We start from the raw sequence: 16,564 nt of genomic DNA, 5'->3' as shown, positions 1-16,564 counted from the left end.
TTAAGGAAATTCCTTGCTCTGAGGAGCTCACAAACTAAGGACTGAGGTAAGAGGAAAAAGAATAACAATCGGTAATTTCTATGCGATTTATATATGTGCCAATTTGATTTATATGGGCAGGCTGGCAGAAGTTTGGTCTTGTTTGAACGGCTGAAACATGGACAGAGTAGGGGCCTTGTGGATGAGACTGGGCTGTGCACAGAGGGGGCTGCATGGAAGAAGTCATGGACTTGATTGTATTGGCAGAGCAGTGAGATTGTGGGGGAGCACCCATGGCAAAGCTTGACAAAGGGAGATAAGTAGGGAGGAAGAGAGTTATGACGGCTCATATTTGATGCAGTCTGAGATGGGAACACAGTGGAGGGATTCAAAAGAGGACGGATCAAACTGAAAGGCAGAGAAAATAAAGTGAGCAGCAGCCTTTTGTATGCACTGAAGGAGGAAAACATATATGAAGTTTTGTGTATCCCCTGAGACTTTTATGAAATCAAGGTTTACCTGCACTGTCGTTAATCTTGCCCTCTAATGAAGCTTCTGTTTATAACTAGATTTATATGTAATTTATCATTCTCATGTGTGTGTGTGTGTGTGTGTGTGAATAAATGTTATAGTTTTAAACAGCAATATAAAAATAAACTAAAACATTATAGTCCTAATTCTATAAAGGTAGATGATAGATTTTTATATCTGCCTTCAGATGGAATAAACCTCTTTATATAGAACTTGATTGTCAAATTTATGCTAATAGAAATTATAGTAACACTTTATTCATAAAGGTCATTTTAAAATGATTTATGAAGGGGCCTAAATGTCTTTCTTATTTGGTATTAATAAGCTGGTATTTCCCCACCAGATAAGTGTGATATGTCACATAGTAAAAACAGAAGGTGGCTAATGTAGAAAGCATGCTATAAATTTTTTTACAGGACCATGTTAACTATAATTAAGTATTTCTATATAGCCTATTTAAGGATTTAATCAGTATTCAACTTTAAATGGAAACCACCAAACCCTACAAGTATCCTATTATCAATTAAATGTATCAATCCTAATAGTCAAATAACTAAATTATAACTTCAGTTAATATCCCTAGTGCAGTCTTACTGCTGGTAATGTACTTCAAAACCACTAGTAGGTTTTTATAAAATATTTGTTTTTCTCACAATATTTATGACTAATAAAATTCTTTATTTCATAGGTCATTTCATAGGTAGACCATAGAAATCACATTAACATTACATCTATAAACAAATGGATTACCTACAGCTAATAGTCCCTTTGGTTTGCCCTTTCTGGCAAGTGGACAATGCCAAGGCGGCATCATATTCCCCTTCCCTCTGAAATAAAGAAACATAGCTGTCTGAACAGTAAATAGTGTAGCAGTATTGTATCTTCTCCAGATTTTAGAGTTGATAAAATTAAGTTTTAAACATGAGTTTATTTCAGATTCACAAAAATCTGTCCAGGCATCTAGATTCTTATAGTGGTGCCTGTTACGATATTATCTATGCACTTAATATATTCACGGACCAATTATCAAAAAATCAGTGGACTTTACAAGCAGTATATTTTTTTCATAAAAATCCACTGGACCCAACTTTCATTTTATTAAAAAAACTAAGAACTTGAATGTGCTACAGTGCAGAAGATCTGATATCGATTGGAACTTGGACCTTAGCTTTCGGGTTCATGCGGCGGGGAGCATTGTGGTGGTAAAGCTTTCCACTACTATGAGGAATTTCTACCATTGCTTCAAGCAGCATCTCCTACTACTTGTATAGGAGGAGAAAAAGGTCTGTCTCTTGGAGTTGTGGCATAGGGGCTGTGAATAGCACAGGTTAGGTCTTCAGAACATGTTGCAGATGTAGAACAGCATCATGTTTGGGTAGGAAGAGTCCTGGGAGAATTTGGGAAGTAAGGGGGTGGTATAAAAATGAGATAAACATGAAAGCTTTAAAAAGTCCTGAGGTTACAGTCCTGCTCTGCCACAGTATCGCATGTGCTCAGATACAACATTGATTAGTGTGATATAAGAACCTAACCAGAAAAGAAGAGTCAAATATGCTGTCCCTAGGGACTGGCTTGCTTCTAGGAAGATCAATATGTAGAGGGACAAGTCCACAGGGAAACTGGCAAAATAGAAGCAAATCAGGCATTTTCCCCCTCTCCCACCCATCTCAGAGTTGACAGCATGAAAATAAGAGAAGAATGTTGGACAATCACAGTCCAGAAAAATCCAACCTGTCTTGGCAAACAACATTGAAACCCTCAATAACTCTCCATATCCCCCCTCCTATTACTCCCTTTTCTCACACTCCACTCTCTAAACTCACATTACATACTTATCTTCACTGAGTCCAGTGGAACTTAACTCTTCCCCTGCTCAGTGAAGGCCAGATTCGGAGAAGGGTTGAATTTCCTTCACTCCCATTAATTTTAATAGGAGTGAAGGGCTTTCCAGATTCTTCTATGACTGCACTCTTAGCTACACACTTAAGTCAACCGCTCTGACAAGCCCACTGCAAAGGCAGCCTGCCACTTTCAAGCCTACACAAAAGAATAACAGGTTTTTTAAGTTCCTTGTGTTTCATATTTAGCTCATTGAATAACAGTAAAAACCTCTATTGCAATAAGTGGCTTTGCAATTGATTTAGTGGCTCAGCTTCACATCAGTCTTTAATCAATTGCAGCAGATATTTATTGCTTGGTATGGTACAGCAGTAGAGAATATCATTTACACTGTAACAACTTCATCCCAACTCTGTGTGCCATCTTGGTGCTAGACAGTAACTCTTTTCCTAACTATGTCATGTCCAAGACTGTGGAACAAGCATCGTATCATGTTTTGTGATCCCAGGAATAAGGAAAATAGGAGTAAAATGCACGGTGACCTATTTTTGTGGAAATAAAATAGAGCATATCACATATGTTTGCAACATAAAAAGAATATTAATATTTATGAGAAAACCTTTACTTTTAACATACATTTTATAAATATTTTGGGTTCTTTGGTGCATCACCTTCCTAATTTAAAATTAAGTTACTTAAATTCTAATTAAGCTAATTCTAATGAAAACAAATAGCCTCAGTTATTGGTATGCTTAACTGAGGATAATAGTCTCATGTTATTTCTACCAGACTATATTGATGAAAAAATGAACAATAAACAATCCTGACACTAGCAAAAATTATATTTTCCCATAATTTCTGACTTTAATGTCTTCAAAACCTTTAAAATAGTGATGAATTGAGTTCCATAGTCAAAACATCTCTTTTGTAAAGAAACATGAATCAGAATATAATTTTTAAGCTTAGCTATGTTTATATGCATGAGTGATTATTGCATAAGTAGATTAATAATAAATCACAGGGAGATTTATAAATAAGTTATCCATGGGAAACTCAGCTAGTGCTGCCAATTTACTCTTTTACTTTGTACACATTGAATTATCATTAAACTGTTTAGTTATAAGCTATTTAGCAATTAATTCCATATGTTGCTATTTTATGGATCTAAGATGTAGCAAGCCACATACCTACAGTACCCATTTACACATGTGAATAACTTTACTCACATAAGTATTTGCAGGACTGGATCCAGTTCCCAAGGAAGTCAATAAGATTCTTACCATTGGCTTGAGTAGTAGCCGCATCAAACCTTAAGTCAGTAGCAGCTTGCTGCTTTGTATTGTTGTCTTTAGTTATCATTAGTGGCTTCATTACACTTGTGCATTTTAAAAAAATCAGTTTTCATGTTTCGCTTAACACAAGGTGCCCTGATTATGTGGAGGTGATAAGAAATGGTATGTGAACTTATATGATCTTGGAATAGAGAAAGTATGCATATGATTGTATCCAAGTCAAAGTACTGTAATGTCATTTTCAAAAATAGTAACAATGGGCAATTACTAAAGGGACATAATGTATATTTTTATATGATATAACAGTCTAGGAATTTTTTCAAATAACATAAATGAAATCTAGCATACTGTGTTTAGGGAATGTACAGGTTCAATAATGTAACACAAATTGTTTTCATGGTTATAACAGGTTGAGAAAAACACAGAGAAAATGGGAAGGCTTTTTAAACATAGATCTACACAGAACAGCTGGTATACCATATGATGAAACGGCAAATGTGAGAACTATTAGCAGGCTTTATGGACCCTAGGTATGGATCTGGACTCCCATCATAAAACTAGTGTTGATACATCTACTGATTGCAGTGCTTGACTGTTATGTCATATTATCCCCTGCCTTTTCTACTCCCTCACTTCAGGGGATAACAACACTAGTAATCGTCAGGCAAGGCTCAATTGATTATCTTCAAAATTTTCTCCTGCTATTGACCGTAATGGAAAAAAATTGTGCCTCTGAATTATTCAGAATGAAAACATACACAGTAGAAATCAATAAGGCACATCTGATATTAAAGACAAATTAAAGCAGGCACTATAAGGTGGCTTGAGGCACCTGCTACATACAAAGAAGAAAGCATTTTAGAGATAAGGAAAAATGTTTTCTTTCTTTCTTTCTTTCTTTCTTTCTTTCTTTCTTTCTTTCTTTCTTTCTTTCTTTCTTTCTATATTACAGCTGTCAAAATTCTTCAAAATAAATATCTCTATGAATTAAGGCATTAAGGGTTTCTTTTCAACCAGTTCTTTGTAAACACTGGAATTTAACTTCAGACTCTTGCACAATAATTTCTTCTTTGTATCCCCACAGTCTTTTTAACTTAACTGTAACATGCCATGCTGGAGGGATAAAATTATAGAAAAATGTTCAGGTCAGAAAAATCACATTAACAAATATCTAGAGCTAGGCACTAAGCCTCTAAAGAATTTTAAAGTGTTAGAGATTAAACTAGTGAAGAAAAATGTGTCTTTCTCTTTCAGAAAGATCTAATAGTTTAACCATGGGAGAATGCGTTTCTAACTTGAATCATAAACATGTTCATCTTTTAAAAATCTGGAAGCTGGGCGCCTGCTTTCTTGTGTCTGTGTGTGTTGGGGAGGAGGGTTGGGGATGGGTCATATATCTTTTTTACTTCTGAAATTCTGATTTGAACCAAACCTTGTGGGGATAGCTCTCTAGAGGAAGTGAACTCCACATCACCACACCATCCTTTGCTGAGCATGGATTCATGCTACTAGTATTTGATATGATTAGTATTTTCTCTTTCGGTGAGTCATATTATGCACAAGATGAACTTCTTAGGGGCTATATAAAGTGGTGTCAAAAAGTTGAGCTTTAAATGATTGACAGAGTATATGACAATATTCGGACTACAGCTGACAATGTCATTCCTGAGCTAAATGTTGCCGATACTAACGGACAATGGATCTAATTCTACACTGCCTTACATAGTTTTGTGCCGGTGTAATTCCATTGTCTTCTTTGGAGCTACTCCTGATTTACCCCAGTGTGACTGAGAAAAGAATCTGGTCCAATAACTACAAAATAAAAGCAAAGTTAAACAAATGCCTTCAAAAGAATCAGGCCCTTTACAAAATATGAAAATGCAGAGACCCACAATTGTGATAATTTCACTCAGTAGAGAATAGATCTTCCTCACCTGGCGTCCTTTTGATTTCAAAGAAAGAGTGCTTTCATCTTTGGGACCTGTTCCCATTCTTGGTCCAAAATAGCCCAGGTCTGTTGACCTTCATGACACTCAATAAAACATATCTTTTTTCTCAGGCTTTTGGGAACAGAATGGCTTGTAAAAGGGGCTGAGGTTTGGCTGGGAAGAGAACAATTTGCAGGATTTCTGTTGTGGGTCAGTTTCTCTTGGAGGATGTGGGTAGATTTAGCTGCTGGGTCAGCTGATTTGTTTGTTGTAATTTACCCCAAGGGAAAGCAGATTTTACAAGGTAGTGAGGGTCTAAAGCTGCAGATAGGAACCTAGTAGGATTATCAAAAGCATCTAAGCAAGTTAGGTACCTAACTCCTATTGATTTCAGTGGGAATTGGGCACGTGCTTAGGCCCTTTTGAATATCCCATTGGATGCCTATCTACATCATTAGGCACCTAAATACCTTTGAAAATCTGGCCCCTCAGTGCTTAGAAAGCTAGATAGGAGCCTTCGATTTGTATGCTTTTATACACTGAAATAATAATAAATAATAATAATAATTTCCAGTTGCCAATATGTGATTTTATTTCCTTAACAGACAGAAATATCCCTAACAGGGATGGGGATAGGCTGCAGATGTTAATTCCAGAGTTTGAAAACCCCAAAGATTTGGGGTGTTTGAATTCAGAGTTTTGGCTCAGGCCCATCTCTAATCACAGTTTATCCAGAGTTCAAGAGAGTTTGGACAGCAGCTGTCAAAAAGGGCATTCCATACTGGTAATGTGTGGCTTTCAGTTTCCTCTTTGTGTCATTGCTTGAGGCTGCCTTTGTTGCTTATTTATTTGTCAGAAATGTAATCAAGTGTCATGCTACACTATGGCATCTCTGTGATAAATTGTTTCCAAAATTTATGCTACTGTGTTTAACATACACTCAAAAATAGGTCTTTGTTTACCACTCTACCAGTCATTCCCACTGTTCCTTTTAAATTGTGACTAAACTGTATGTTCATGCAACTTAAGGAGAAATATCACATAGACCCAATGATAAGGAATTACATAGAACTCTTGTTGATGTAAATGAGAACTCTGTCTGCTGAACCAGGGTAAAATATGACACGTTTTCTAGAACTTTATAAACTTGGTGAAAATTGTTATGCAAAATGTCATGTGATAATGTTTTATACAATTTCATATCATGGAAATTATTTTTTCCTTGAAAGAGACAAAGAGATGAGATAATGGTGAAATTTTCGTGTTTTCTATGTAAATCCACTTTTGCTCATTAAGGGAGGGTCTGTTTGAATCCAAGATTCTATATAAGCATCACAATATTATTGCCATACTATTTTACAGCTCCCTGATTGTGGTCATAGTTCTGGTCTGCTTTTGCATCAAAGCACTAGTGTTTATATATTAATGCCTGCATCTCCTATATTACAGACTGATATTCCACATTTATATAGCCTGGGCACAGTCCCCTTTTCCCAATATTTCATCTTTGTCAGGGAACTGTGTTCCTTTGTAAAGCAGTAAGATAAATAAGAATGAATAATGATACAGTGATATTTATTTAGAATTTCGAACACTGGAAAAAATAAATTCAATGTGAAAGAATATAAAATGCCAGTAGCATAGGTAAGTGCAGGCCACTATAAAAAGATGGCCCCAGATCCTTTGTCCCTTGTAATTCACCTTTGCACTAGTCCATTGGCACAAAGGACTTAAAAATGCTTCTGGCTATATGGCATGAGGGGCATGAAGACAAGAAAAGGGCACGGCAGGGCAGGATCTGCTCCAGCGATCCTGGCTAGTGCAGTGGCCCTCTAAGCATTCCTTCTTTAGGAGAATCCCTGAGTGGTGTCAGCAAGCGTAGCCAGCTCTTTGCCATCAGCTCCTGGCCCTCTGACATAGGGGTGTTACAAGGGCAAGCCAGCCATAGGAGGCGAGAGTATGGCTGGAGCATTCTGTGTTTCAGCGATCCTAGCCTGGTATCTGAAGCTGTTGTACCTGGTTTTCAGCTGCTCACAGGACCAGGGAAGAATGGCAGAAGAATGGCATGTCCCTCTTTTGGCACTCCAAGCAAAACTCAGGCCTACCTGGGGAGCTAGCACTAAAAGCCTATTAATGTGAATTTCAGAAATCTCAGAAACTAAAAGTTGATCATTTCCTAGCTTTAGTAGTAATACCTCAGAGAATTCCAGAAATTGGCACTACTGGTTCTGGCCTAGAGGAGTATAGTATCCTAGGCCTCTCTCTGCCAGGCCAGGAATACACAGACACGGACACTAGGGGTATAGCTACACTGAAAACGGTACAGCAGCATAGCTGGAGCTGAGCCCCTCTAGGGCTTCAATGTAGACACTACCTATGTCAACGGTGGGGTTCTCCCCTCAGCACAGGTAATCCACCTCCCCGAGAGGTGGTAGCTAGGTCAACAGAAGAATTCTGCTGGCAATCTGGCATGGTGTACACCAGGAGTTAGGCTGACATACTTACGTCTCTCAGTGGTATGGATTTTTCACTTCCTTGAGAGACGTAGCTACGGCGATATAAGTTCCCAGTGTGTGATGCTAGTAGAACAAAAACTCTGATCTTTCTAAAAGGAGAGGCTGGGAATCCACTGGGAAACAAAATCTAGTAACATGCGGCTCAGACACACAGACTGTAAAAACAAATCAGTAGCTTGGAGAAGTCTAGAAAATAGGACTACTATCCTAAGTAAATGTAGACCCTGTGCTAAAACTCCTGCCAGATTTCAGTGTGAGAAGTAACTAACAATGAACAACAACACTCTCCTGCAAACTGGTTGAACGATAAGAACATAAAGCTGGTGTATTAGTAGTCTAACAGACACAAGAATGGCGGGGTAGGGGGGAAAGAGGGGAGTTAGCACAATAAAGTAGCCTCTCCCTCTGTATTCAAAATGTCTTCTCTGACCTTTCTCAGCACATGAGGTTGGCTTGGCCATTCAGTGACAGTGAGAGAGACTATGTCATGTGACTAATCCAAGCTCAAAACTCGACATGTGAAATGCTCTGTGGTCAACTCTGTCAAAATCCTGGCTGCCATCTAGATGGTGCAAACATCTGTAGCTTGTTATCAGAGGTGCTGGATAGGGAAACCAGGCCATTTCTGTACAATTTTTATAAAAGTTTTGGAGATACAACAAAAATAGCTTTTAATAAAACACTGCAACTTAAATGAAAAAAGGTCTGATTTGGAGTGCTGTTCACTTTCAAATCAAATATTTTGTAACGCTCTAGCCGTCACAATACAGATAGATTTGCCTACGTGATTAATCCTGTTCTACATATTCCCTACTATTATGTACCTGGGAATGAGGCTGCCAACTACCCAGTAGCTTTCTAAATTCATAAACTGGAAACAGGATTTTAACAAATGGGTGTTAACCCAACAAATCACATCAAATACATTTTCAATTCTGACCTATAATGCAATTTGAACTCAGATGTCTAGAAATGAATGAACCAGGTAGAGAAAAAGCATACGGTTTTCATTAGATGCAGCAGCATTTATGATCACAGAAAATCTAAGTAGCAGGTTTGTTGAATCATATATGACAAAAATATTGTGTGATTAGTAGGTTATTGTTTACCATTTAACAGTGTGGAAGAGTACTAAACTGTGAGGTAAAATATTAGCATATTTAAAATTATGTTCACCCCCGTATGCTAAAAAGTTAATGGCAGACATATGGAGTGTGGGGGGGAAGAGCTAAACTGAATAAACATAAATCAAAGCTTTGCTTTTATCACCAACATGCACAGTGTTTCAGAATACTTTTCAATACATAATGTCCAGAAAAGAAAGAACAGCTAAATAGAGCTATTGGTAGAATGTCAAAAACAGATGGGAAGTAAAAATTGATCTTGGCCAGAAACCAAAAGATGGGATCAGCAGTTTAGTTGTTCTGATTTACAGCATTAAGTAGAACTGGCAATAAGAAATATACAAGTGCAGAGGCAGTTGCAATTTAAAAAAATCCCTCTGAAGAAGATTATAGCTTAACTTCATATGTTATGAGTTTTGATGACTTAACTGAACTCAGAACAGATACAGTAATTCTTCTGAACATGCTTTATCTTAGTATGTTCCTAAGAGCCACATATTTCTTGTTCTGAAGTTAGTACCCCTTAGATGATATAGTTTTCTTTTAATCCTGAGCCATAGGGTAGGATTACTGAGCCAGTAGGGTAACTTTACTAATTCAGAGAATAAATGGAGGAGATCAGTTCATGGTGAGAATTAGCTTTAAATGAATATTATGCTTGTGTGACTTTTCATGACTTCCATCAAAGCTGCATACAAAAGTTTATATCATAAACTAACAACTCTCTGTCCTGTGATTAAAGGGCACTTGATGACCTCGTGAACCACTCTTTAGACTTCCAGTGCTTCTGGCTTTAATATTCTGTGCTAGATTCACGGAGCTCTTCTACAGATGCTAAGCATTCAATCCTGAAGGCTCCACTTCATCATCAGGTAATTAGTATTTTCATTAACTTGCTTATTGTCAAGGAAAATGAGCCTTGATCATCTAATTTTTCCTCAATGAGTTGAATATTGTAATATATCTATAATTAATGTGTTTTATGCCACAAACGTGTAATGGAGTGGAAATCTGAGCCTGTTCCCAGCAGTCACTGTCAGTAAATGTTTGATGAATAAACAGAGACTTTCTAATGGGAAATGGTGGCAACTTTTATAAGCAGACACAATAAAGACTTTATTAACATACTTAAGAAGCATTCTGGGAAATAGAATTGAATGCATTATTACTGTAGGCTCCTTTTGTGAAAAGTAAATTTTACTGTCCCCATAACAAATGTTTGCTTGTTTGATGTAAGTTGTAGTGTCATTCTTTTATGAGCATCTTACAGTGCAATTTTGTGAAGTATTTTAAATTAGCTACATATTCCCTATAGAACTGTGATTTAAAAAAATAACAAACAAAAACTAAATAAAAAACCCTCTGAAATTTGAATAAACAAATCATTTGCCCACCTGGTTGCGATAGAAGGAGAGGGAGAGAAATAAGTGCAGGATTTCTACGGGAAAACCCAGTGCAGGTGCTCAGAGGATGAACAACGTTCGAGATGAAAAGGAAGATCATTTGCAATGCATCTAGTTAAACAGAGTAAATACTCCCTAAACTGTATGAATTAACAGCTTCAGCTGCAATTTGAGCATATTATGAACCAGATGTACTGGAGTCATGAATACCTCCAAATGGATCAGGCACCGAGTTAGCCACTTGACCAGCTCCAGAGATTGTATATATTTAAAATGAAACATTTATGGTCTGATTTGCAGAGGGGAGGAGCACACACAACTCCTATCAAAGTCAATACCAGCTGCAGGTGCTCAATACCTTTAAAAATCAAGCCCTTAAACTCTGCAATATGAAGAGTGGCTATTTTAAGCACTTTTTAAATTTTAGTAAGCACAGTTTATTCCCACTGCAGACCATATCTGGGGATTTGAAAATTATGTATACAAGAAAGGTCCAAGTTCTCCATTCAGATTTGTATGTAACTAAGCAGGCTTCTGAAGGACTGATTTAAGGGTGGTGGGAGGAACAAAAAAGGGGGAGGATAAAAGGGAGGACAGGACAGAGATCACTTGGCAATAGGGAAAATTTGCCCAAGGAGAAAATTAGAGAGTTTAAAATGGTGAGTGTAAGCAAGGCTGGCTTGAGGTCATATGGGACCCACCCTGCAAACCCTGCAATAACTTCCACAAGATGGGGGAAATGGCATCCATTTTTAAGGTTTGTGCTCATTAAGAACTACTCAGGTCTGGCTATGTGAGAGCATAGTTACCTTCTACCCAGCCACAAGGTGTCACAAGCACTACCATTCTGATATGCACACCACAAAGACCCACAAAGGAATTCCTTCTTGGCCTCCAGCCTTAGCACAGACCCTATTCAACCTCCTCCAGACCACGGAGAATAATCTTGCCCTGGAATGGGCAAGAATACCAGCCAAAGAATACTTTATAATGTTTATTGTACAATCAAGAACAAACCACCAACCTTCTTCTTAATTTTTTAAAATTAAATTACTGAGCTTACTTCAGAAAGGACATCAGGGGATTACAGATGAGATCTAAAAGTGGCCAGTGGGTAACTTTCAAGACTTCAAATACTACTTTTTTATCTTAAAACTTACAACCTTTGATTTGGAACGGAATTTTTAAAAATAGGTAAGATAAGGGTTTTCCCGGTGATCAGTTTCTTTTTCACAATGTCGATTGTGTACCTTAAATAGGAAGCATAGAGTAAAAAACGTACTGAGATCTGTTCCCTGATCAGGTGAGGAGGAGAAAAATCATGATTTTCTCCAGGTGTGTATTTGAATTCTATAGTTAAATATCTCCTGAATTAAATGCCTCCTACAGGGAGTTACGAAGAGTCCGAACTCAGTTCCTCAAGACCCTCAGACCTACAGTGGGGCATACAGAGCTGCAGTATATCCTCTGAGCGGGGTTGGCAAAACTTGAGAAATCAGAGTTAAAGGGCATGGAGATGAGGAATTCAATTGCATGAACTCCCTATTGTCAACTCAGTTCCCTGATTCACTTCTACAAATCTCTTTGGACTTACTTTTTTTTTTTTTTTTTTGGCTTCCACAGCAGACTGCTTTTAATTCAAAAGTGTTTTGGCCTGTATCACTGGCCCTCCAGAGGTTTGTATACCCAGCAGAGAATTCTGTGCTCTATCAGCCAGGCCACACACTGGAATCCTTAAAAGATCTATACAATATTGGACTCAAGATAGCCAGGATTGGTGAGAAGAAGGGAAGGAAGGGGCCTAAACAAAGTAATAGGCGCTGAATGGAGCTATGTCATACTGGGCTGTTTTGGTTTACTGTGAGTCTTCTAAGCAGGTTCAGCTTGCATGGTTTTATGATGCCCTAGTAGAACTGGTTGGCAGTTTTTTGTCTTAAAACAACAAACAACTTTTAGGTGAAAAAACTAAATCAAATTTTTTTTGGCCAAATGCTTTCAGCTGAAAACGAAACATTTTGATTTGAAATGCTGCTACCATGCCTTACGGAAATTGAAGTTCAGTTGGCACATGTGCCCAATCTGCCCTATAAGCCAGACTCCCTGGCTAGACTACACCTACCATGGTGCATCATGGTCTTTCCTCTTGCTGAGCCACCGTGGTGCACCCTGAGAATCCCTAATAACTCCTGAGTATACCTGTGTCCTCCATGCAGGACTGGACCCTGCACACCAGTTAGATGGAGGATTGCCTATTTTCCCTCAGTTTGTGAATGGCTAGTGGAGATATATGCTTCCTTCCAGCCCAGATTTAAGTGCCAAAATCCACAAGAGAGACTTATCTCTAACCATGTCTCCATACATGTATGTGTCTAGAAACTGGAAAGGAAAGAAAAAGACCACTATCATAATAGTTGTGATCAATGCTTTCTTTTAGTAAACACCCCTCTTCTCAGCATCTTCCATTGGCTAGTTTCGGTGGCTCCCCACATAATGTGCTGGCTTTTGTGGATCCCATTCTAAGGCGCCTATCTCTACCCATTCATTGTATAGGGAGCCCAGGCTCCTAACTCAGGTTTTGTGGAGCATTGTGTTATCACAGTGATTTTCTAGGCATCTAAAAGTTAGGCACTGTGAGTCTGAGCATCACAAGCCCTAAACATCTTTGTGGATATGGGCCTATGTGTTTACTGTATTTACGTAAATTTGTTTTAAAAAAGATATATCATCCAACACATAGAAAACCTGGGAGTAAACCCCAAAATAAATGTATGTTTGCTATCTAGGGGAGTTGGGAATATGGAAAATAGAACTGTTTGCAGATGTGGATGAGCTCTAAGCATGCCCCCATATAGGTATGTGTCTGTAAACTGAAATGGAAAGAAAAGACCACTGTTTGTCATGGTAAAGGCAATGTTGTGAAGATACTCCCGCCATGAGTGGGGTTCCTTACTGCAGATGGAAGAAACAACAGAACGGTATCTAAGAAACATTAAATGCTCTCACGTGCCATCCAGCTACAAAGAAGCTTTTAATGCCCATATAGCCCAGGTAAAAAGAAGTGACGTAATCATGTTGCTGTTGGGAAGAAATAGTCCTGGATCGGATGGGTTCACTTGGTTTACTTTTGAAGGCATAACTGTAAAAATAAGTGACACATCTAAGTTTCCCACTGATATTTTTGGAGGGTGGGATTGGCATTTCCTCAGTTTGCTGTCTCTATAGTATGGAGGGATGCTTTGTCAGTTGGCATCATTTGTGCTAATATTGTGCTATTTAGCAGTACTATGATAACAGATACATAGCCTGACCCTATTGTCACTGAAATCAATGGGAGCTTTACTGTTAATTTCATTGTAATCAAGGGCACTCTTACTTAGGTACAGTGGTGAAAAAAATCGAACTTGGGTACCAAAATTTAGACCCATGTTTAGACACCTAAATAACTGGCCCAAATTTCAGAGTACACTCAGCTCTCATTGAAGCTGATAGGTGTTGCTTAAGAAAATCTAATAGAAAAAAAAAGCTGTAAAAAAGCCTTTTGTTTCCCCATGTTGGGTGAAATTCTTGCCCCATTGAAATCAGTGGGAGTTTTATAATTGAGTGCAGAGCAGTGAGGATTTTCCCAGTTTTCTCCATGTCTGATGTACTGTTCATTCTTTTCTCTGAGTAGATGTACATCAGAACTCTTTAATGGATCTTTGGCAGCATATCTGAAAGAATGATTTAGGAAATATTTATTAATTTATTTTTCCTTATACTTCAGAACCAGCTCAACTAGCAGGGTTTTTGATTATTATTTTATGTGTAAGGCATAAACAGTGAAGAAAAATCATGAATGTATTTTACAGGCCAGAGTTAGGTCTTTATCACAATAAGATAATGATATTTAAGTATATTTCTCTTCTCACTAATAAAATAGCAGACAACAGATCATATTAAGGTTATCAACAGAGACTAGGGGAACAATTCATTTCTCTATTACACTGCTGTAAAACTGGGGTAACTCCACTTAAGTCATTTGAGTTTCTCTAATTTTACACATCATTACGGAGACCAAAATTGGTCTGGTATTCTTAATAGATCTAACAAATTCTGCTGTGGCCTCTATGTATCTTATTCATTTTTCCAAAATCAGGTGTGTGCTGTAAGACTCCTGAACTTTTGTGTAAGATTTCTTTCCATAAAAAACTGATGTTGGCCCATATTTCCAACGTATCTTTTTAAAAATGTTAAATTGGTTAAGTGACACAAACATTGAAAATACTGCCTCAAGATTATTTTGATAACTTATAAGGAAATCCTTTTAGAGACAACCCCACCCCAAAACAATCAAAAAATAAAGGTATTGGAAACATGACGTTTTATATTTCACTGGATAAAGATAGAAGAGAGAGACAGAGGTTGACAAAATAATGCATATAAAGGCCAGATATCTGTGTCCTGAGGCCATCAGACACTTCCCTAATGGACTACAGCACACATAAAAATAATTAATCATGCAGAGAAGGTACTGTTGGGGTTAGAACTGAGGTCTTCAGCTTTTAATGGAAATGCTCTCTGATTGAGTTAGAAGAAAAACTTCCTTACTTCAAGCAGTGGGGTGTTTGTCATACTTAACTCATAATAGTTTAGGAGTACAATAAAATATCAGACACGGTTCCACACTTTTATTTCTTGGGGTATTAAAACGATATATAATACAAGAAAAGCAGAAGTATAAAATGAACTCCTTTGCATGGTAGTATTCTCAAATTTCAGTAGGAGGAACACTTAAGAGGCTAAACTCAGTCTCTCTGGGGTCATATTTGTTCCCCCACTAAAGATACATCTCTCTGAATAATCTCTCTGTTACATGCATTTCAAAAATATGGTGTGTCTGCTATCGGGTTGTTTGATAGTTTGCTGAATTACAGTAGAATCTGATCACTTCTTTGCTTATTTTCTGTTAAGGTGCACATCTACAGTACAAAGATTTTAAAATATAACTTTAAAGAGTAGGTTAAGATCCCCTGTCAGTAACATAAAGAAAAGGAGTACTTGTGGCACCTTAGAGACTAACAAATTTATTTGAGCGTAAGCTTTCGTGAGCTACAGCTCACTTCATCGGATGCATACAGTGGAAAATACAGTGGGGAGATTTATATACATAGAGAACATGAAACAATTGGTGTTACCATACACACTTTAAGGAGAGTGATCAGGTAAGGTGAGCTATTACCAGCAGGAGAGCTGGGGGTTGGGGAGACCTTTTGTAGTGATAATCAAGGTGGGCCACTTCCAGCAGTTGACAAGAACGTCTGAGGAACAGTGGGGGGGGGGGGGGCGGTAAACATGGGGAAATAGTTTTACTTTGTGTAATGACCCATCCACTCGCAGTCTCTATTCAAGCCTAAGTTAATTGTATCCAGTTTGCAAATTAATTCCAATTCAGCAGTCTCTCGATGGAGTCTGTTTTTGAAGTTTTTTTGTTGAAGTATTGCCACTTTTAGGTCTGTAATCAAGTGATCTACAACCTATCCTGAAGGATGACCCATCACTCTCACAGATCTTGGGAGACAGGCCAGTCCTTGCTTACAGACAGCCCCCCAACCTGAAGCAAATACTCACCAGCAACCACACACCACACAGCAGAACCACTAACCCAGGAACCTATCCTAGCAACAAAGCCCGTTGCCAACTGTGTCCACATATCTATTCAGGGGACACCATCATAGGGCCTAATCACATCAGCCACACTATCAGAGGCTAGTTCACCTGCACATCTATCAATGTGATATATGCCATCATGTGCCAGCAATGCCCCTCTGCCATGTACATTGGTCAAACTGGACAGTCTCTACGTAAAAGAATAAATGGACACAAATCAGACGTCAAGAATTATAACATTCAAAAACCAGTTGGAGAACAGTTCAATCTCTCTGGTCACTCGATTACTGACCTAAAAGTGGTAAT

General features: G+C 38.0%; 2 long non-coding RNA genes across 5 annotated transcripts in view; one reads left to right on the top strand and one right to left on the bottom strand.

Moving 5' to 3' along the window:
- The window catches only part of LOC125637856 (uncharacterized), a 223,932-nt gene that overhangs the window by 36,195 nt on the left and 171,173 nt on the right, over positions 1-16,564 (bottom strand). The window lies entirely within an intron of this gene.
- The window catches only part of LOC125637847 (uncharacterized), a 149,352-nt gene that overhangs the window by 37,459 nt on the left and 95,329 nt on the right, over positions 1-16,564 (top strand). For all 3 annotated transcript variants that reach the window (XR_012668803.1, XR_012668804.1, XR_012668802.1), the window contains exon 2: positions 9,952-10,081. This is a non-coding gene — a long non-coding RNA (uncharacterized LOC125637847). The remainder of the gene's footprint in view (positions 1-9,951; positions 10,082-16,564) is intronic.

Source organism: Caretta caretta, chromosome 1 (genome assembly GCF_965140235.1).
Source record: "Caretta caretta isolate rCarCar2 chromosome 1, rCarCar1.hap1, whole genome shotgun sequence".
Taxonomy (NCBI): domain Eukaryota; kingdom Metazoa; phylum Chordata; order Testudines; family Cheloniidae; genus Caretta; species Caretta caretta.
This window is presented reverse-complemented; position numbering and strand designations above follow the sequence as displayed.